Genomic DNA, 17,517 nt, shown 5'->3' on the forward strand with positions numbered 1-17,517 from the left:
CCAAACTTGATGCCCGGGCAAAGGAGGTTGATACGTCTCCAACGTATCTATAATTTTTGATGGTTTCATGCTATTATCTTGTCAAACTTTGGATGTTTCGTATGCCTTTTATATCTTTTTGGGACTAACTTATTAACTCAGTGCCAAGTGCCAGTTCCTGTTTTTTCCATGTTTTGACCCCTTTCAGAGGAGGATTTTAAATGGAGTCCAAACAGAACAAAACTTCCAAAAAGATTTTTTCGGAAACAGAAGAAGATCGGGAAGCCTGAGAATCAGGGCAGGGGGCCAGCAGGGACCCCACAAGCCCCCTAGCCGCGGCCACGGGGGTGCCTCCCAGGCTTGTGGGCTCCCTGGGCCACCTCTGCCCTAGGTTTTCCGCCTATATATTCCCTAAAATCCCAGAAAAAATCAGGAGATCATCGAAAGTACTTTTCCGCCGTCGCAAGCTTCTGTCTCCGCAAGATCCCATCCGGGGCACTTTCTGGTGCCCTGCCGGAGGGGGATTCGGATATAGAGGGCTTCTTCATCAACACCGTGACCTCTCCGATGATGCGTGAGTAGTTCACCACAGACCTACGGGTCCATAGCTAGTAGCTAGATGGCTTCTTCTCTCTCTTGGATCTTCAATACAGAGTTCTCCATGATCTATTCGATGTAATCTTCTTTTGCGGTGTGTTTGTCGAGATCCGATGAATTGTGGATTTATGATCAGATTATCTATGGATCTTATTTGAGTTTCTTCTCATCTCTCTTATGCATGATTTCATATCCTTGTAATTCTCTTCGAGTTGTGGGTTTTGTTTGGCCAACTAGATCTATGATTCTTGCAATGGGAGAAGTGCTTGGTTTTGGGTTCATACGGTGCGGTGACCTCACCCAGTGACAAAAGGGGTAGCGAGGCACGCATCGTGTTGTTGCCATCAAGGGTAAAAATATGGGGTTTTCATCATTGGTTTGAGTTTACCCCTCTACATCATGTCATCTTGCTTAAGGCGTTACTCTGTTCGTCATGAACTCAATACACTAGATGCATGCTGGATAGCGGTCGATGTGTGGAGTAATAGTAGTAGATGCAGAAAGTATCGGTCTACTTGTCTCAGACGTGATGCCTATATGTATGATCATTGCCTTAGATATCGTCATGAATTTGCGCGGTTCTATCAATTGCTCGACAGTAATTTGTTCACCCACCGTAATATTAGCTATTTTGAGAGAAGCCTCTAGTAAACACTATGGCCCCCGGGTCTACTTTACACCATATTTTCAGCCTTACACTTTTACTTCGCTGCACTTTCCGCCTTCAGATCTCACTTTGCAATCAATCTTGAAGGGATTGACAACCCCTTTATAGCGTTGGGTGCAAGCTATTTTGTGTTTGTGCAGGTACTTTGGTCTTGATGAGATTCTCCTACTGGATTGACACCTTGGATCTCAAACTGAGGGAAATACTTACTGCTCCTGTGCTGCATCGCCCTTTCCTCTTCAAGGGAAAAACCGATGCAAGCTCAAGAGACGACAGAAGATCTCTGTCGCCGTAGCAGAAGAATTTCTGGCGCCGTTGCCGGGGAGGATCAAGTAAAGAACTCATCCAAGTAAGTGTCGCAAACTCATCTCTTGCATTTACTTTTTTGCCTCTCGTTTTCCTCTCCCCCACTTGTGAAAAACAAAAATTTACAAAAAAATATTTGCCTTTTTTGTTTGCCTTTTTCGTTCGCCCTTTTCTTTCGTTTGCTTTCTGTTTGCTTGTGTTGCCATGTGCCTTCAATATGCTTGCATCTTCGCTTGCTAAAAATCTATTGATATGGATCCTCATCCACTTGCTAATCTCTTTAAGAGATCCAATTATGTTGATCCAATTGCTAGTGAGATGAGTGCACTTGACTTTCTCTATGGAGTTTTGCTTGAGATGCGTGAATCTGAAAATCGTGATGAGGAAATTTATGAAGTGATTCACGAGGGCTCCTTGAATGAAAAGCATGATTGCAATGGTTTCACTATAAATTCTATTAGTGACAATCATGCTAAAAATATGCAAAACCCTAAGCTTGGGGATGCTAGTTTTGCTATGTCCACTACTTGTTGCAATGATATTTGCAATAATATTGAAAGTGAGTTTGAAGAAGTCATGACTTTAGTTGATGATAATCCCACAATTTTTGAAGAGCGTCAACTTTGCATGCATGTGGATCATGAAAAGAATATCCTTTGTGATAGCTATTTTGTTGAATTTGATTATGATCCCACATGTAGTTGCTATGAGAGAGGAAAATATTTTTGCTAGAAACTTTCATGTTACCAAATTACCTCTCGTTATGTGGAGATTGCTATTGTCTCTTTCTTCTTCCTTGCATATGGTAACTATTGGTTGTCTTGACAATTTGTTTTCCTATAAAATGCCTATGCATAGGAAGTATGTTAGACTTAGATGTGATTTTCACATGCTTTATGATGCTCTCGTTGTGCTTCAATTCTTGTCTTTTATGTGAGCATCATTGAATTATCAATGCCTAGCTAAGGGCGTTAAACAATAGCGCTTGTTGGGAGGCAACCCAATGAATTTATCTTTTTCTTTCTATTTTGTTGCATCCACACCATCATAATTCTATTATGATAGTGTTTTTTTGTGTTTCTTTTTGTGTTTGAGCCAAGCAAAACCTTTATGACTAGTCTTGGTGATTGTTGTTTGATCCTGCTGGAAAAAGACAGAAACTTTTCACTCACGAGATTATTTTTTATTTTTATTCAGAAAGAGCTTTTGAGTTGATTATTTTTGCTGCTGGTTGATATGTCTTTTTCCCAGGCAGTCGTAATGTTTAAGAATTTTTGAGGTACCAAAGTATACGAAGTATACAGATTGCTACAGACTGGGCTGTTTTTGACAGATTGTGTTTTTGTTGAGTTGGTTGCTTGTTTTGATGAAACTATGGATAGTATCGGGGGGTACTAGCCATGGAAAAGTGAGAATACAGTAATCTAACACCAATATAAATAGAAATCAAGATTGCTACATTACCTAAAGAGGTGGTAGTTTGTTTTGTTGTGCTAATGATATCACGAGTTTCTGTTTAAGTTTTGTGTTGTGAAGTTTTGAAGTTTTGGGTGATGTTCTCATGGACAAAGAGATAAGGAGTGGAAAGATCTCAAGCTTGGGGATTCCCAAGGCATCCCAAGCCAAATTCAAGGTCACCATAAAGCCTAAGCTTGGGGATGCCCCAGGAAGCCATCCCCTCTTTCGTCTTCAATCCATCGGTAACGTTACTTGGAGCTATATTTTTATTCACCACATGATATGTGTTTTGCTTGGAGCATCTTGTATCGTAGGAGTCTTTTCTTTTTGTTGTGTCACAATCATCCTTGCTGCACACCTTTAGAGAGAGACATGCACTCATCGTGATTTTGCTAGAATGCTCATAGTGCTTCACTTATATCTTTTGAGCTAGATAAATTTGCTCTATGTGCTTCACTTAGATCTTTTAGAGCACAACGGTGCGTGACTTGGTAGTTGACTTATGCTATGAAAGTAGTCCCATAGGTACCCAAAGAGAATACAAAAACCTCCATCTTCATGTGCATTGAGTAGAAAGAGAAGTCTTGATTCCTCTCAATTAGTTTTGAGACGTGGATTTGGTAATATTAAGAGTTATGTTAGTAGGGTGTTGTGAATCTAGAACTACTTGTGTTGAAGTTAGTGATTCCCGTAGCATGCACGTATGGTGAACCGCTATGTTAGGAAGTCGGAGCATAATTGATCTATTGATTGTCATCCTTTGTGTTGAGGTCGGGATCGCGCGATGGTTAACACCTACCAACCCTTCCCCTAGGAGTATGCGTTTAGCACTTTGTTTCGATTACTAATAAAAACTTTCGCAACAAGTATGTGAGTTCTTCATGACTAATGTGAGTCCATGGTATAGATGCACTTTCACCTTCCACCATTGCTAGCCTCTCTAGTGCCGTGCAATTCTCGCCGGTACACAAACCCATCATATGCCTTCCTCAAAACAGCCACCATACCTACCTACTATGGCATTTTCATAGCCATTCCGAGATATATTGCCATGCAACTCCCACCGTTCCGTCTCATGACTTGTGCCGTCACTCTCATATAGCCATTGCATGATCGTAAGATATCTAGCAAGATGTTTCAACGTCATACGCCAAGCTAGATCGTTGCACATCCCGGTACACTGCCGGAGGCATTTCCTATAGAGTCATCATTGTTCTAAGCTTTGAGCTGTGAGTAAATAAAAGTGTGATGATCATCATTAGAGCATTGTCCCATGTGAGGAAATAAAAAAGAGAGGCCAAAGAGCACAAATAAAAAAAAGAAAAAAAAGAGGCCCAAGAGCCCATAAAAAAATTAAAAAAAGAGAGAAAAAGAGAGAAGGGACAATGCTACTATCTTTTTCCACACTTGTGCTTCATAATAGCACCATGTTCTTCATGATTGAGAGCCTCTCATTTCGTCACCACCATATGCTAGTGGGAATCTTCATTATATAACTTGGCATCATGTCATCTTGCTTAAGGCATTACTCTGTTCGTCATGAACTCAATACACTAGATGCGTGCTGGATAGCGGTCGATGTGTGGAGTAATAGTAGTAGATGCAGAAAGTATCGGTCTACTTGTCTCGGACGTGATGCCTATATGTATGATCATTGCCTTAGATATCATCATGACTTTGAGCGGTTCTATCAATTGCTTGACAGTAATTTGTTCACCCACCATAATATTTGTTATTTTGAGAGAAGCCTCTAGTGAACACTATGGCCCCCGGGTCTACTTTACACCATATTTTCAGCCTTACACTTTACTTCGTTGTACTTTCCGCCTTCAGATCTCACTTTGCAATCAATCTTGAAGGGATTGACAACCCCTTTATAGCATTGGGTGCAAGCTCTTTTGTGTTTGTGCAGGTACTCTGGACTTGATGAGATTCTCCTACTGGATTGATACCTTGGATCTCAAACTGAGGGAAATACTTACTACTCCTGTGCTGCATCGCCCTTTCCTCTTCAAGGGAAAAACCAACAGAAGCTCAATAGACGACAGAAGATCTCTGTCGCCGTAGCAGAGGTCCAGACCGAGGCCGACGCGAAAGGGGTCATGGCCCGTGTCACTTTTTCCTCCCTCGAGCTCACGGCTAGCGCGACCTTGGGTTCCATATGCTGAGAATAGCCCTAAGCCCTCGTGATATCCCCCGGTGCCAACTATGTCGAGTTCTCGTCCAAACTGGTGGAGGATCTCGAGGGCGCGACACTGAAGTTGGATGGCATCCTAAAGGACAAATGCCGAGACCTTTTCTCGATGGTGGCGACTCGTGCCTTCAACCACCTCTATGTGCGCGGGGCCGACTTCTATTTGGAAGAGGTAATATACCATGTCCTTGAAGAATTTTGCAAAGAATTAGTGACGACTGTGGGATACCACTAGTGGCGCTGTTTGGGAAGTTCTCCTGCGGCGGCAGTGAGGACCCCGACAAGGTCGCAACATGCGACGACGTCGGTTGCGACGACCCTTCCTCGTGAAGTCCTCCTTTATTGTCGTGTAACAAACTGATCCCGCCTCACGAGGGCGTAAGACCGCTATTTTTAATTTGTGGAACTTTAAAGCTTGTAATAACTGCTCGTGATTCGCGTGTCTCCTTTTTGCGCTTGAATTTTCTTTTGCTTGCTTCTTTTCTCTGCGCCTACAGGGCCCAGACCTACATGCACTCGAGCCGCGGGGGTGCCCTAAGCAATGTCGGTAATTCGCTTCTCTCCGGCCGCACCCCGCACATCCCCTCATGCTATCTGCCCGAGCGGGAGGGGGGGGGGGTTCTGCACACGTGAGCTCCACCTCTGGCGAGGCGCGCCCGCTAGCATGCAATTGGGTGCCATGCGAGGAGACCAGGCACCAAGGGACCTAGTGGGGGGACGTGCGCAGGGGTAGGCTCATGAGCTGGAGCTCGGTCCCTTGCCTCCATCGCACGGGCCCCGTGCCTATCCCCCACTCGCGTGAGCCCCAAGAGGAGTAAGAGGGTGCGAGCCGCATGAGGGGGGATATGTTAGCCACGTCGGGCATCACTTGCCCTATAGCCGACGTGCCCTTAGTCGCTTTATCCACTAGCGCAAAGCATGTGGCTTCCACTCGGCATGTGCATGATCGCGGTTCGATCGTATTCCGCTAGAACGAAGCATGGGGCTTCCACTAGGCGTGGGCATGGTTGCAGTTTGATTGTATTCCGCCAGCATGTATGTGACAGCCCGAGACCGACGCCCCAGAAGATTCCCCTTTTATTTCCGTTTCCGTCGTGTGGTTAGTTTTATTTGTTGCATCATCATGTAGTTTGCATCATGGCATCTTGCATTATCTGTTGCGTGTGGTGTTTTGAGTGTGTGTGCTTCAAGTGCTCTCGGTGTCTTTGCGTGCAATAGGAACTCCCCCCCTCTCCTCTTTTATTTGTTTTGTGGTTGCGTAAAAGTTTCCGTTTTAACCCCTATTTAAAAAAGGTTCGTCTTCTTTTAAAAAAAAATCTTTTTATTAAAGGTGGAGGCAACCCCTTGGGTTTCCTTTATTTTTTTTATTTTGTTTTCTTTTAAAATTAGAGTCTCTTTCTATTTGTAAAAAAGGGGTTTATTTTATTCTCTTGTAAAAGGGGTTTTTATTTTATTCTTCAAAAGGTTTAAAATTTTATTCGTTAAAAGATGCCCAAGCTATTTTTATAGTTGGGGTATATTTTTCAAAGGAGCCAAAGGCATTTTTTCTATTTTGTTAAAACCTTTTTCTTTTGTTTGAGTTTTCTGTTTTTAAAAAGAATAAAAAAACAGCAAAGAGGGAGCTGCCCGAGCTGGCCCAAGGCCCAGCCGGCCCCTGCCTGCCCTAGCGACCGGGAGGCCAGCCCCCTCGTCCCTCGTCCTCCCCCCTCGCGCAGCCTCCCCCAAGCCCCCAATCCCTACCCTCGTCGATCTCGCCCTCCCACGTCAGTGCTTGCTGCATCCTCCCCAGCCTCGCCATGGCTCGCTCGATCCCCTCTTCCTCGCGCAAGTGCCGCGCCGCCCCTCTCTGCTCACCCATGCTCACCGCCACGCCCTCGCCGTTCCCCGCGCGCCACTGCCTCCAGGAGCTGTCCCGCCGGCGCTCACCCGTCGCCCATGCCCCGCCGTGGCACCTCCCTCTCCCCGCCGGTGCCCGTCCCCGCGCGGCCGCCCGCCATGGCCTCTCCTGCGTCCCGAGCTGCTCCGCCCCGCCGCGCCGCCTCGTGGTCGCCTCCCCGCGCTGCGCCATTCCCCGGTCGCCGCCTCCAGCTTCCGGCCGGCCCGAGGTCCCCTCCGGCGCCGCCATGCCATGGCCCGAGCTCGACTCCCTCGCCCTCGCCCCATGGTCTCCTCCTGCGAGCTTAGCTGTTGCTTGCCATTTTTGTTGCATGCTTGTGTTGCTGTCGGCTGCTGCGTAGCCTCCCGCTAGCTGTTGCCATGTGCTGTTGATGTGCCGAACCTCCTACTGTTGCTGCGTGCTGATGCTTGCGTGTTGTAGCTTGCTGCTGCCGCTAGTTGCTAGGTGCTGCTACTGCTTGTCGTGGCCGATGTTGTTGCTTTGCTGCTTGCTGTAGCTTGCTCTGCTTTGCCTCCGCTATTGCTTGCCGATGCATGTAGCTGCTGCTTGGCTGCTGTAGTTGCTTGCTGCTATGCTGTAGCTTGCTTGCTAGCGTGCTTGCTGTAGTTTCTGCTGTAGTATGCTTGCTGTTTGTGCTTGTTGCCTTGCTGCGCGTGTTGCTGTTGCTTGCTGTAGATGGCGTGGCCGATGCTCTTGCTGCCGTTTTGCTTGCCTATTGTTGTCGCCCCGCGCTCATGCTGTTGTTGTTTGTGCTGCTGGCCGCTGCCTGCATGCTGTTGCTGCTCATGCTGGTGCTTGTGCAGCCGGTTGCTATGTTGCTTGCTTCACTAGTTGCTAGGTTGCTAGCTGATGCTTGCTGGCGATGCTAGCAGATGCCTGTAGCTGCTTGCTGCTAGATGTATGTGCTGTTAGATGCTAGCTGCATTGCTGTTTGCTGGTTGTTTTGCTAGTTGATGTAGGTTGCTTGCTGCTATTGTTAGTTGCTTGCTCTTGCTGCTGCCATAGCATGCTATGTTGCTATTCTGCCGTTGCTTGCTTGTGCTGCCGCTTGCCGTCGCCGCGTGCACCATCCCCTCCTTCATGGGACCGACGAGATCGGCGAGTACCACGTCGTCCTCGACGACCCCCGGAACATGTTCGACTACCGACGCCGAAGACCCGTGTTCGACTTCCATCGCCGAAGACCATGAACCGACGCCGAAGACCGTGAACCACGACGACGAGACCGTGTACGACTACTTCCACGACGAGACTGGTACCACGACTTCCACGACGTCCGCTACGAACCGATCCGCTCCGATATGCACGCGTCGAAGGTATACCGGTGAGACGTGGTCGAGAACCATATTCATGTGATGTATGAGATGATTATGTTTGCGCCTTATGTTGCCGTTGCAAGTCGTCCCTCTATGTTGTGCCCGACACATGGGAACCCGAAATACGGGATCACCCCATCTTTATTTGACGTTCCCGCACGCGGTCCCTATTCGTTGGCACGATATCTCGACGAGTTGCCGGGATAGGAACGTTGCCATGGCATTGTTTCCGTCTTGCCGCCATGGTTCCCTCTCGCTCGCCGTGGCGACACATGCTTCTTTCTCTTCTTGCCCGTGATGTTGTGAACTCGCATGCATGAAGCATTCATGGCATATATATTGTGTTGCGTGTTTCTTGTGTCGTAGCGTCCGTTCCAAGTCCCGTGTGTTAACCGACTAGGATGCCAGATAGAATCACCCGCTTCACCCCTTGCCATGATAACAACAATTTAATATTGCCGTGTAAATAACCGGGAGTGAATTAAATAATTAAACGTGGAGTTTCGTCGATATGCAACCCGTTGCATATCGAGCTTCACTTAATGTGTAGTGTTTGCGTGAGGTGAATTGCCATGCCATCACTTGCATCATTGATCTGTTCATGCATCATATTAGGTTGTGCATCATGTTGTGCATCGTGTGGTGAATATTTGTGTTGATGGTCGATTCCGGTTTGCTCCGTCTCGATAGAGTTCCGCAAGCGTGTCGGAATGTGAGGACCCGTTCGACTACGTCCGTTCGTCTGCTTCTCCGAGTTGTTCTTCTTCCAAGCGGGATCTCAGGCAAGATGACCATTTCCCCAGATACCATTACTATCATTGCCATGCTAGTTTTACCGCTTCTATCGTTTATGTCTCGTTGCCTACCACATGTTAAATATCAGCCTCTCAACAATGCCATGTTAACCTTGAACCTGTTCGACCTAGCAAACCACTGTTTGGCTATGTTACTGCTTGCTTAACCCTTTGTTAGCGTTGCTAGTTGCAGGTGCAGTTGCTTCCATGTGAAAACATGGGTTCCTTGTTATATCACCATATTTAAATGCTATGTAATTTAATGCACCTATATACTTGGTAAAAGGTGGAAGGCTCAGCCTTTCTAGCCTGGTGTATTGTTCCACCTTTGCCCCCTTAGTTTCGGCTACCGGTGTTATGTTCCATAAATGAGCACTCCTAACACGATCGGGGTTGTTATGGGGACCCCCTTGATAATTCGTTTTAGATTAAAGCTGGTCTGGCAAGGCCCAACTTTGGTTCTACATTTGCCTAATAACTAATGAACTGCATAGGGAGTGATTAACCCGAGGATAATTTAATCAACCCCCGGGCCAGTGCTCCTCATGAGTGTTGGTCCAAAATGGACAGACTACGGGGCCACCACGGGGCAACTCGAGGTTTGGTACGTGTAGGCTTTTCCATCCGCCGTGTCCTGAGAACGAGGTACGCGACTCCTATCGGGATCGTCGACACGTCGGGCGGCCTTGCTGGATTAGATTTACCTTTGACGGAATATCTTGTGCATCGGGATTCCGGTGATGCTTTGGGTAATGTCGGAGTTGAGGTTTTCCACTAGGGAATCCAACGATATCGCGAGCTTCGTTAATAAAAAAAATACAAAAATAGTGAAATGGTTGAGCTTAAAACTTTCTTTGCAGAAATGTCGATTACTCCAAATCCTAAGAATACTATTAGGCATCATTGTGCTCGAGAAATAATTTCTAGATCTCCTATAGTTTATCCAACTAATTATGTCAAAGAGTACTCGATTCACTGTGGTCGTATTGTAGAAGTTAGAAAACTTGCTTTTGCAGGAACCGAAGAAGAGGACCCTCAAGCACATCTTATGTTCTTTGACTTTATGTGGAACATTTATATTGAAGGAAATTACATAGAAATTCGTATTATTGAGGCTCTTCAGGTTCATTTTAAAGAACGATGTTGAGAAATGGTATAATAGATTGCCTCAAGTAAGTATAACCAACTGGCTTATGTGTGCTGAAAAGTTCATGGCTAAATTTCTCCCAAGCTCAAAGATTACGAAATTAGGGAGAAACCTCACCTTATTTATCTTGGAATATAGTGAAACTTTATATAAATCCTGGGAAATATATTGCAATTTTTTTTGAACTTATGCTCTAACCATGGTTATGCTAAATACGTTATACTTCATATGTTTTATCATGGAATTATTCAGGAATCGAAAACTATTCTTCATTTAAGTGCACAAGGACAATTTATGTCTTTGACCCTATAGGAAGGGAGATAATTTATATAGAAAATAGTATCTACACACAAACAACGGAATATTGAGGAACCAATCAAGCCAACTGGAAAAATATATCACACAGAAGACATGGAAGAATTCAAAAAGGTTACTCAAGAGAAAGGTAAGCCTATTGATCAAGTTATTAATTGAAAGATGGATACATTTAGTATCTATCATCACGAGGTTGAACTTCACGAGACGATGAAGAAGTTTAAATTCCATCAGGATAGCCACAATAGATACTTTCAAAAATGTATCTATCATAATGAAAAGGTAATAACTTACCTGTCATGTGAGGTAGAAGGGTTAAGTCAAGAAGTACAAAATCTCGATAATCACTCTCGAATGATGGAAACTCAATGCACTCAGATCTCCGACCGAGAATCAATCTTTGATTCTTTCTCAATAAGATTATCATGTTTCTACGAATGAAATTTCTACTCAGAGTGATAAAAGAAGGCAGGATCCTGGAGGCCTAGAATGGTAGGAAAAGGAGCAAGAACAAAGAAGAAGGGAGAGTCAAAGTCAAACTCAAGAGAACAGAGAACTTCCCTTTGGTGAGGAAGAACCAGAAAAACAGGTTCGGCAATATACTCAAGGAGATGAAGCGGAAGCTGACATAGAAGTTCACCCTGATGCTGAAACAGTTGATGGTGATAACAATGAAGAAGAAGAAATTCCGAAAGCAAAAAAGAGTAGAAGAACAAAGGGTGGAAATAGATACCCGACCGCCCGATCCTACCTGATAAGGAAGTAGCGAAGCAACAAGGGATAAAGAGAGAGGTAAGGAAAGGAGAAAGGCAAATATAAGACACAGAAAACCCTTCCTTACCCTAAGGTCGTAAGGCCACCTTCGGACGATGCACTTTATTCCTCATTTTTACAAGCAATACCTGATCTTAAAATGTCGATGCATGTAACGTATATGTTAAAAATTCCTACTTTTGCTAAGTTCACGCGTGACGTTATTAACAATAATTGGAGTATGAATCTGTAGGAACATATGGCTACAATAACGGAGTATCCCTTTTAGAAAAAGATACCATAGAAGTTGGGAGGCCCTGATATACCCATGATATCTTGCTTAATTGATAATCTTGATATAAATAATGCTCTTTGTGATGTAGAGGTAGGCGTTAGTGTGATGCCACTAACTTTTTTTATCATAAATTGAATCTAGCTGAATGTATGCCCACATGCATAACTTTGGAAACGATAGATATGTCCACAAGGAAACCAGTGGGAGTGGCTGAGAACATCCTGCTAAGATTAGACGAGCATGCTATACCTACTGATTTTGTTATCCTTCACATGACCGACGATGACAATTTATCAATTATCCTTGGTTGGACATTTTAATACAGCGAGTGCAACACTAGATTGTTCTGAAGGGAAAGTAACCTTAAGAATATGTGATGAATAAATAGTGAAGTACTTCCTGAAGAATCCAGGAGTGAAACTGTGATATGTCCCCCCACCAAAACGATTATGTGCGATAAGCAAAGAAAATCTGAGGCCACCTGAGACTTGACATGGTATGAAGGTACAATGTTGAGAATAGCAACCTTAAAACCAATGCTTGATGGGACGCAACCCATTAGTTTATTAATTTCTATCTTGCATTTAGTTGAATTGCTCTCATAAATAATCTAATGGAAAAAATTCTTAGGAAAGTTGTTTTTGATTTTGTGTTGTAGGAGAAACATTAAAGAAAGAAGGAGGAAGGAATAAACAACAGAGGAGAGCAAACAGGGAGAAAGACAACATAGTAAACGGGCGCTTGCGCCTGTATGCGCGACTGCATGGAAGATTCAGTGAGACATTGGAAAAGGACCGGAGAGAATGATGGCGTATCATACGACCGCCCACGCTCGTTTGCTTGGTCGTATGAGACCTTCGTCAAAAATCATGAACAAGTCTTGCATTAAAGACGATGTGTCGAACTAGGGCAAGAACACGTATAAGCGGTCGTTTAGACCCTTGAGCGAAATTGACTGGGAGCACAGAGGCAAAGACGACCTATCAGATGGGTGCCATGCCTGTTTGATGCCCTACCCTGCGCGTCTTCAACGAACAGAGAGAACGACTATGTTTAAAATGGACGCTTGCGTCCGTTTGAGCGCCCATCCCAGGTATGTAAACCCTATATCGACATAATTAACCATGATACAATGTTCTATACGGGTGCGAGCACCCATATGAGCGATCATTTGGACCGTATTTTCATATATTGAGGCCGCTAGCGTACGGGGGATCTTCTTCTTCCTCCCCTAGTGTCCAAACCTCTCCTCTCTCTCTCTCAAACCCTAACAGAAATCCTCCATAACTCCTTTTCTTTGCGGAATGTTTGATCCGTTCACCTTAATCCTCGCTAAGTTTCTCCTTCGATCCATAGTTCATTTGCAAGTTTTGATGGTGGTTTCTGATACGTCCCCAACGCATCTATAATTTTTTATCGTGCCATGCTATTATATTATCTGTTTTGTATGTATCATATGCATTTATATGCTGTTTTATATTATTTTTGGGACTAACCTATTAATCTAGAGCCTAGTGCTAGTTTCTATTTTTTCCACATTTTTGAGTACTGCAGATAAGGAATATTAAACGGAGTCCAAACGGAAAAAAATCACCAGAAAGATTTTTCTTGGACCAGAAGACACCTAGCAGACTTGGAGTAGGGGGCGCGGCATCTGCCGGGAGGCCACAAGCCTGCAGGGCGCTCCCTAGGGGGGTGGTTGCACCCCCTCATGTGTGGGCCCCCTGTAGGTATCCTAACCCTATTCTTTGGCCCATAAATTCCCAAATATTCCTGTATTGCCAAAGAGATCCACGAAAAAACTTTTACGCCGCCAGGAGCCTCTGTTCCCGAGAGATCCAATCTGGGAGCCTTTTCCGGTAATCCTCGGAGAGTGTCTTGATCACGAAGGACATCTACATCAACTCCATTGCCCCTCCGATGATGTATGAGTAGTTCCCCACAGACCTACGGGTCCATAGATAGTACCTAGATGGCATCTTCTCTCTCTTTGATCTTTAATACCATGTTCTTCATGATCTTCATGGAAATCTATCCAATGTAATACTCTTTTGTGGTGTGTTTGTCGAGATCTGATGAAGTTTGAGTTTATGTTCAGATTATCTATGAATATTATTTGAGTCTCTTCTGAATTCTTATATGCATGATTACATATCTTTGCAACTCTCGTCGAATTATTGGTTTGGTTTGGCCAACTAGATTGATAATTCTTAAAATGGGAGAAGTGCTTAGTTTTGGGTTCAATCTTGCGGTGTCCTCACCTAGTGACATAGTAGGGGTAGCGAGGCACGTATTGTATTGTTGCCATCGAGGATAAAAAGATGGGGTTTTCATGATATTGCTTCAGTTTATCCCTCTACATCATGTCATATTACTTAATGCATTACTCTGTTCTTCATGAACTTAATACTCTAGATGCAGGGAGGAGTCGGTCGATGTGTGGAGCAATAGTAGTAGATGCAGAATCGTTTCGGTCTATTTGACACGGACGTGATGCCTATATGCATAATCATTGCCTTAGATATCTTCATAATTATTCGCTTTTCTATGAATTGCTCGATAGTAATTTCTCCACCCAGCGTATTATTTTCCTTTATGAGAGAAGCCTCTAGTGAAACCTATGGCCCCGGGGTCTATGTTCCATATTATATTTTCAGATATATAAACCAAAAAATACCAAAAATACTTTGCTATAATTTATTTACTTTTGTTTCCGCAATATTTTATATCTATCTCTATTAGATCTCATCCTTGCAAATAACTCTGAAGGGATTGACAACCCCTTTATAGCGTTGGGTCCAAGTGTTTGATTGTTTGTGTAGGTACTACTATTGGGGCCTTGCTTGTTCCTCCTACTGGATTTATACCTTGGTTCTCAACAAACGGAGGGAAATACTTATCTACTTTGCTGCATCACCCTTTCCTCTTCAAGGGAAAACCAACGCAAGCTCAAGATGTAGCAAGAAGGATTTCTGGCGCTGTTGCCGGGGAGGATACATAGCAAGATCAAGATTACCAAGTACCTATCACAAAATCATCTCTTGCATTTACTTTATTTGCCATTTGCCTCTCGGTTTCCTCTCCCCCACTTCTAAAACGATTTTCAGAAAATATCACAAAACTTAATTTTTATTCGCCTTTCTTTCTTTATCTTTTACTCGTCCCCATGACTAGCATTACCACTTCCCATTTGTCACCAGATTTTGAAGTTTTATACTTCAAACAAAAACAAGGGAAAAATTAGAAAGATGCCTGGTATTGGCTAATGGGATCTTATCGTATCTCCGACCTAAAAGGAGATGCAAAGGTTTTGCTCAGAAAATTTTACATTGAATTGGTTTACATCATAGAGAACTTTTAGATTTTGCCTCAAAAGGGAATTTTATTTAATTAAATACAAACGCTGCTTATGAAGTCTTGGAGGGGATTTTGGGAGTTCCTCCACAGAAAGGGGGTTTAATTTTTCAGAAGAGGGAGTTAAAATACTCAACAAATTAAGTGACTTACACAAGCACTTAATCGAGTTAAAACAATATCACGAACCCCTTAAACATATTAGGGGAAACCTCACCATTTGAACACTTTGATTACCCTTTGCAATAAGCATTTGGACGTTTTGGAGAATAAGGTGGTTTCTTCACCCACATACCCGGGGTAGAGGAAAGAGCCTCCTGGATTTGAGAAAGCCCTCATGAAAATTTTCAATACCAAAGATGACAATACCTAGATCTATTGCATTATGCCTAGCTAGGGGCGTTAAACAATAGCGCTTGTCGGGAGGCAACCCAATTTTATTTGTTTTGCTTTAGTTTGTACTTCTGTTTTTGAGTGATGCACACATTATTACCTCTGTAATAATTGTGTTTTCTTGTTTTAGTTAGTGTTTGAGCCAAGTAAGACCATTGGGATGGTCTACGGTGTTTGCACGTTGATTTTGCTAAAAAACATAAACTTTCGCTCTCAGTCCAGGAATTTTATAAATTTACTGGATCGTTCTTTTGATCAGAATTTTTTTACACAAGATATGATTACAAATTTCCCATATTTTCCTAACTTTTCATAATTTTTGGAGTTACATAAGTATTCGGAGTAAATAGATTGCTACAGATTGTTCTGTTTTTGACAGATTCTGTTTTCTTTGTGTTGTTTGCTTATTTTGATGAATCTATGGGTTGTATCGGGGGGTATGAACCATGGAGAAGTTGGAATAAAGTAAATATTACATCAATATAAATAAAGAATGAGTTCACAATAGTACCTAAAGTGGTGATTTATTTTTCTTATACTAACGGATCATGAGTTTTCTGTTGAGTTTTGTGTTGTGAAGTTTTCAAGTTTTGGGTAAAGATTTGATGGACTATGGAATAAGGAGTGGCAAGAGCCTAAGATTGGGGATTCCCAATGTACCTCAAGTCATATTCAAGGATACCAAAGAGCCTAAGCTTGGGGATGCCCCGGAAGGCATCCCCTCTTTCGTCTTCAATCCATCGGCAAATTTACTTGAGGCTATATTTTTATTCACCACATGATATGTGTTTTGCTTAGAGCGTCTTGTATGATATGAGTCTTTATCTTTTAGTTTTCCACAATCATCCTTGCCACACACATATTTTGAGACACACACACGCTGAATCGTGAATTTATTAGAATACTTTTTGTACTTCACTTATATCTTTTGAGCTAGGCAATGTTGCTCTATTACTTCACTTATATCTTTTAGAGCACGACGGTGTTGTGTTTTATAGAAATTATTAAACTCTCTTACCTCACTTATATTATTTTTAGAGTTCTTTGAAAAGCATGGTAATTGGTTTAGGTTATGAATTTAGTCCTAATATAATAGGCATCTAAGAGGGATATAATAAAATTTTCATATTAAGTGGATTGAATATGATGAGAAGTTTGATTCCTTGCATATAGTTTTGAGATATAAAGATGGTAATATGAGATTCATTCTAGTAAGTAATTGTGAATTAGAAAAAATACCTGTGTTAAAGCTTGTGATTCTCGTAGCATGCACGTATGGTGAACCGTTATGTGAGGAAGTCGGAGCATTATTTGTTTAATGATTGTCAACCTTTGTGTGGAGGTCGGGATCGCGCGATGGTTAACTCCTACCAACCCTTCCCCTAGGATCATGCGTCTAATACTTTGCTCCGATAACTCATAGGCTTTTGTAATAAGTATGTGAGTTCTTTATGACTAATGTTGAGTTCATGGATTATACACACTCTCACCCTTCCACCTTTGCTAGCCTCTCTAGTACCACACAACTTTTGCCGGTACATTAAACCCACCTTCCTCAAAACATCCACCATATATTTTCCTCAAAACAGCCACCATATCTACCTATTATGGCATTTTCATAGCCAATCCGAGATATATTGCCATGCAACACCACCGTTCCGTTTTTATGACATGCAACATCACTTCCATATTGTGTATAGAGTCATACTTTGTTCTAGATATAGAGTTGTAATCTTTTGAGTTGTAGTAAATAAAAGTGTGATGATTTGCATTATTATAGCATTGTCCCATGTGAGAAAAGGATGATGGAAGCTATGATTCCCTCACAAGTTGGGATGAGCTCCGGACTTTACAAAAAATAAAAGAGGCGAGCGAAGCCCATAATAAAAATAAAAGAGGCCAAATATGCCCACACAGAAAAAGGAAAAAAGAAAAGAAAAAATGAGAGAAAGAGAGAAGGAAAAATGCTAATATCTCTTTCCACACTTGTGCTGCAAAGTAGCACCATGTTCTTCATAGAGAGTCTCCCATTTTGTCACTTTCATACAATTA

This window comes from Hordeum vulgare, chromosome 6H, assembly GCF_904849725.1.
Source record: "Hordeum vulgare subsp. vulgare chromosome 6H, MorexV3_pseudomolecules_assembly, whole genome shotgun sequence".
NCBI lineage: Eukaryota > Viridiplantae > Streptophyta > Magnoliopsida > Poales > Poaceae > Hordeum > Hordeum vulgare.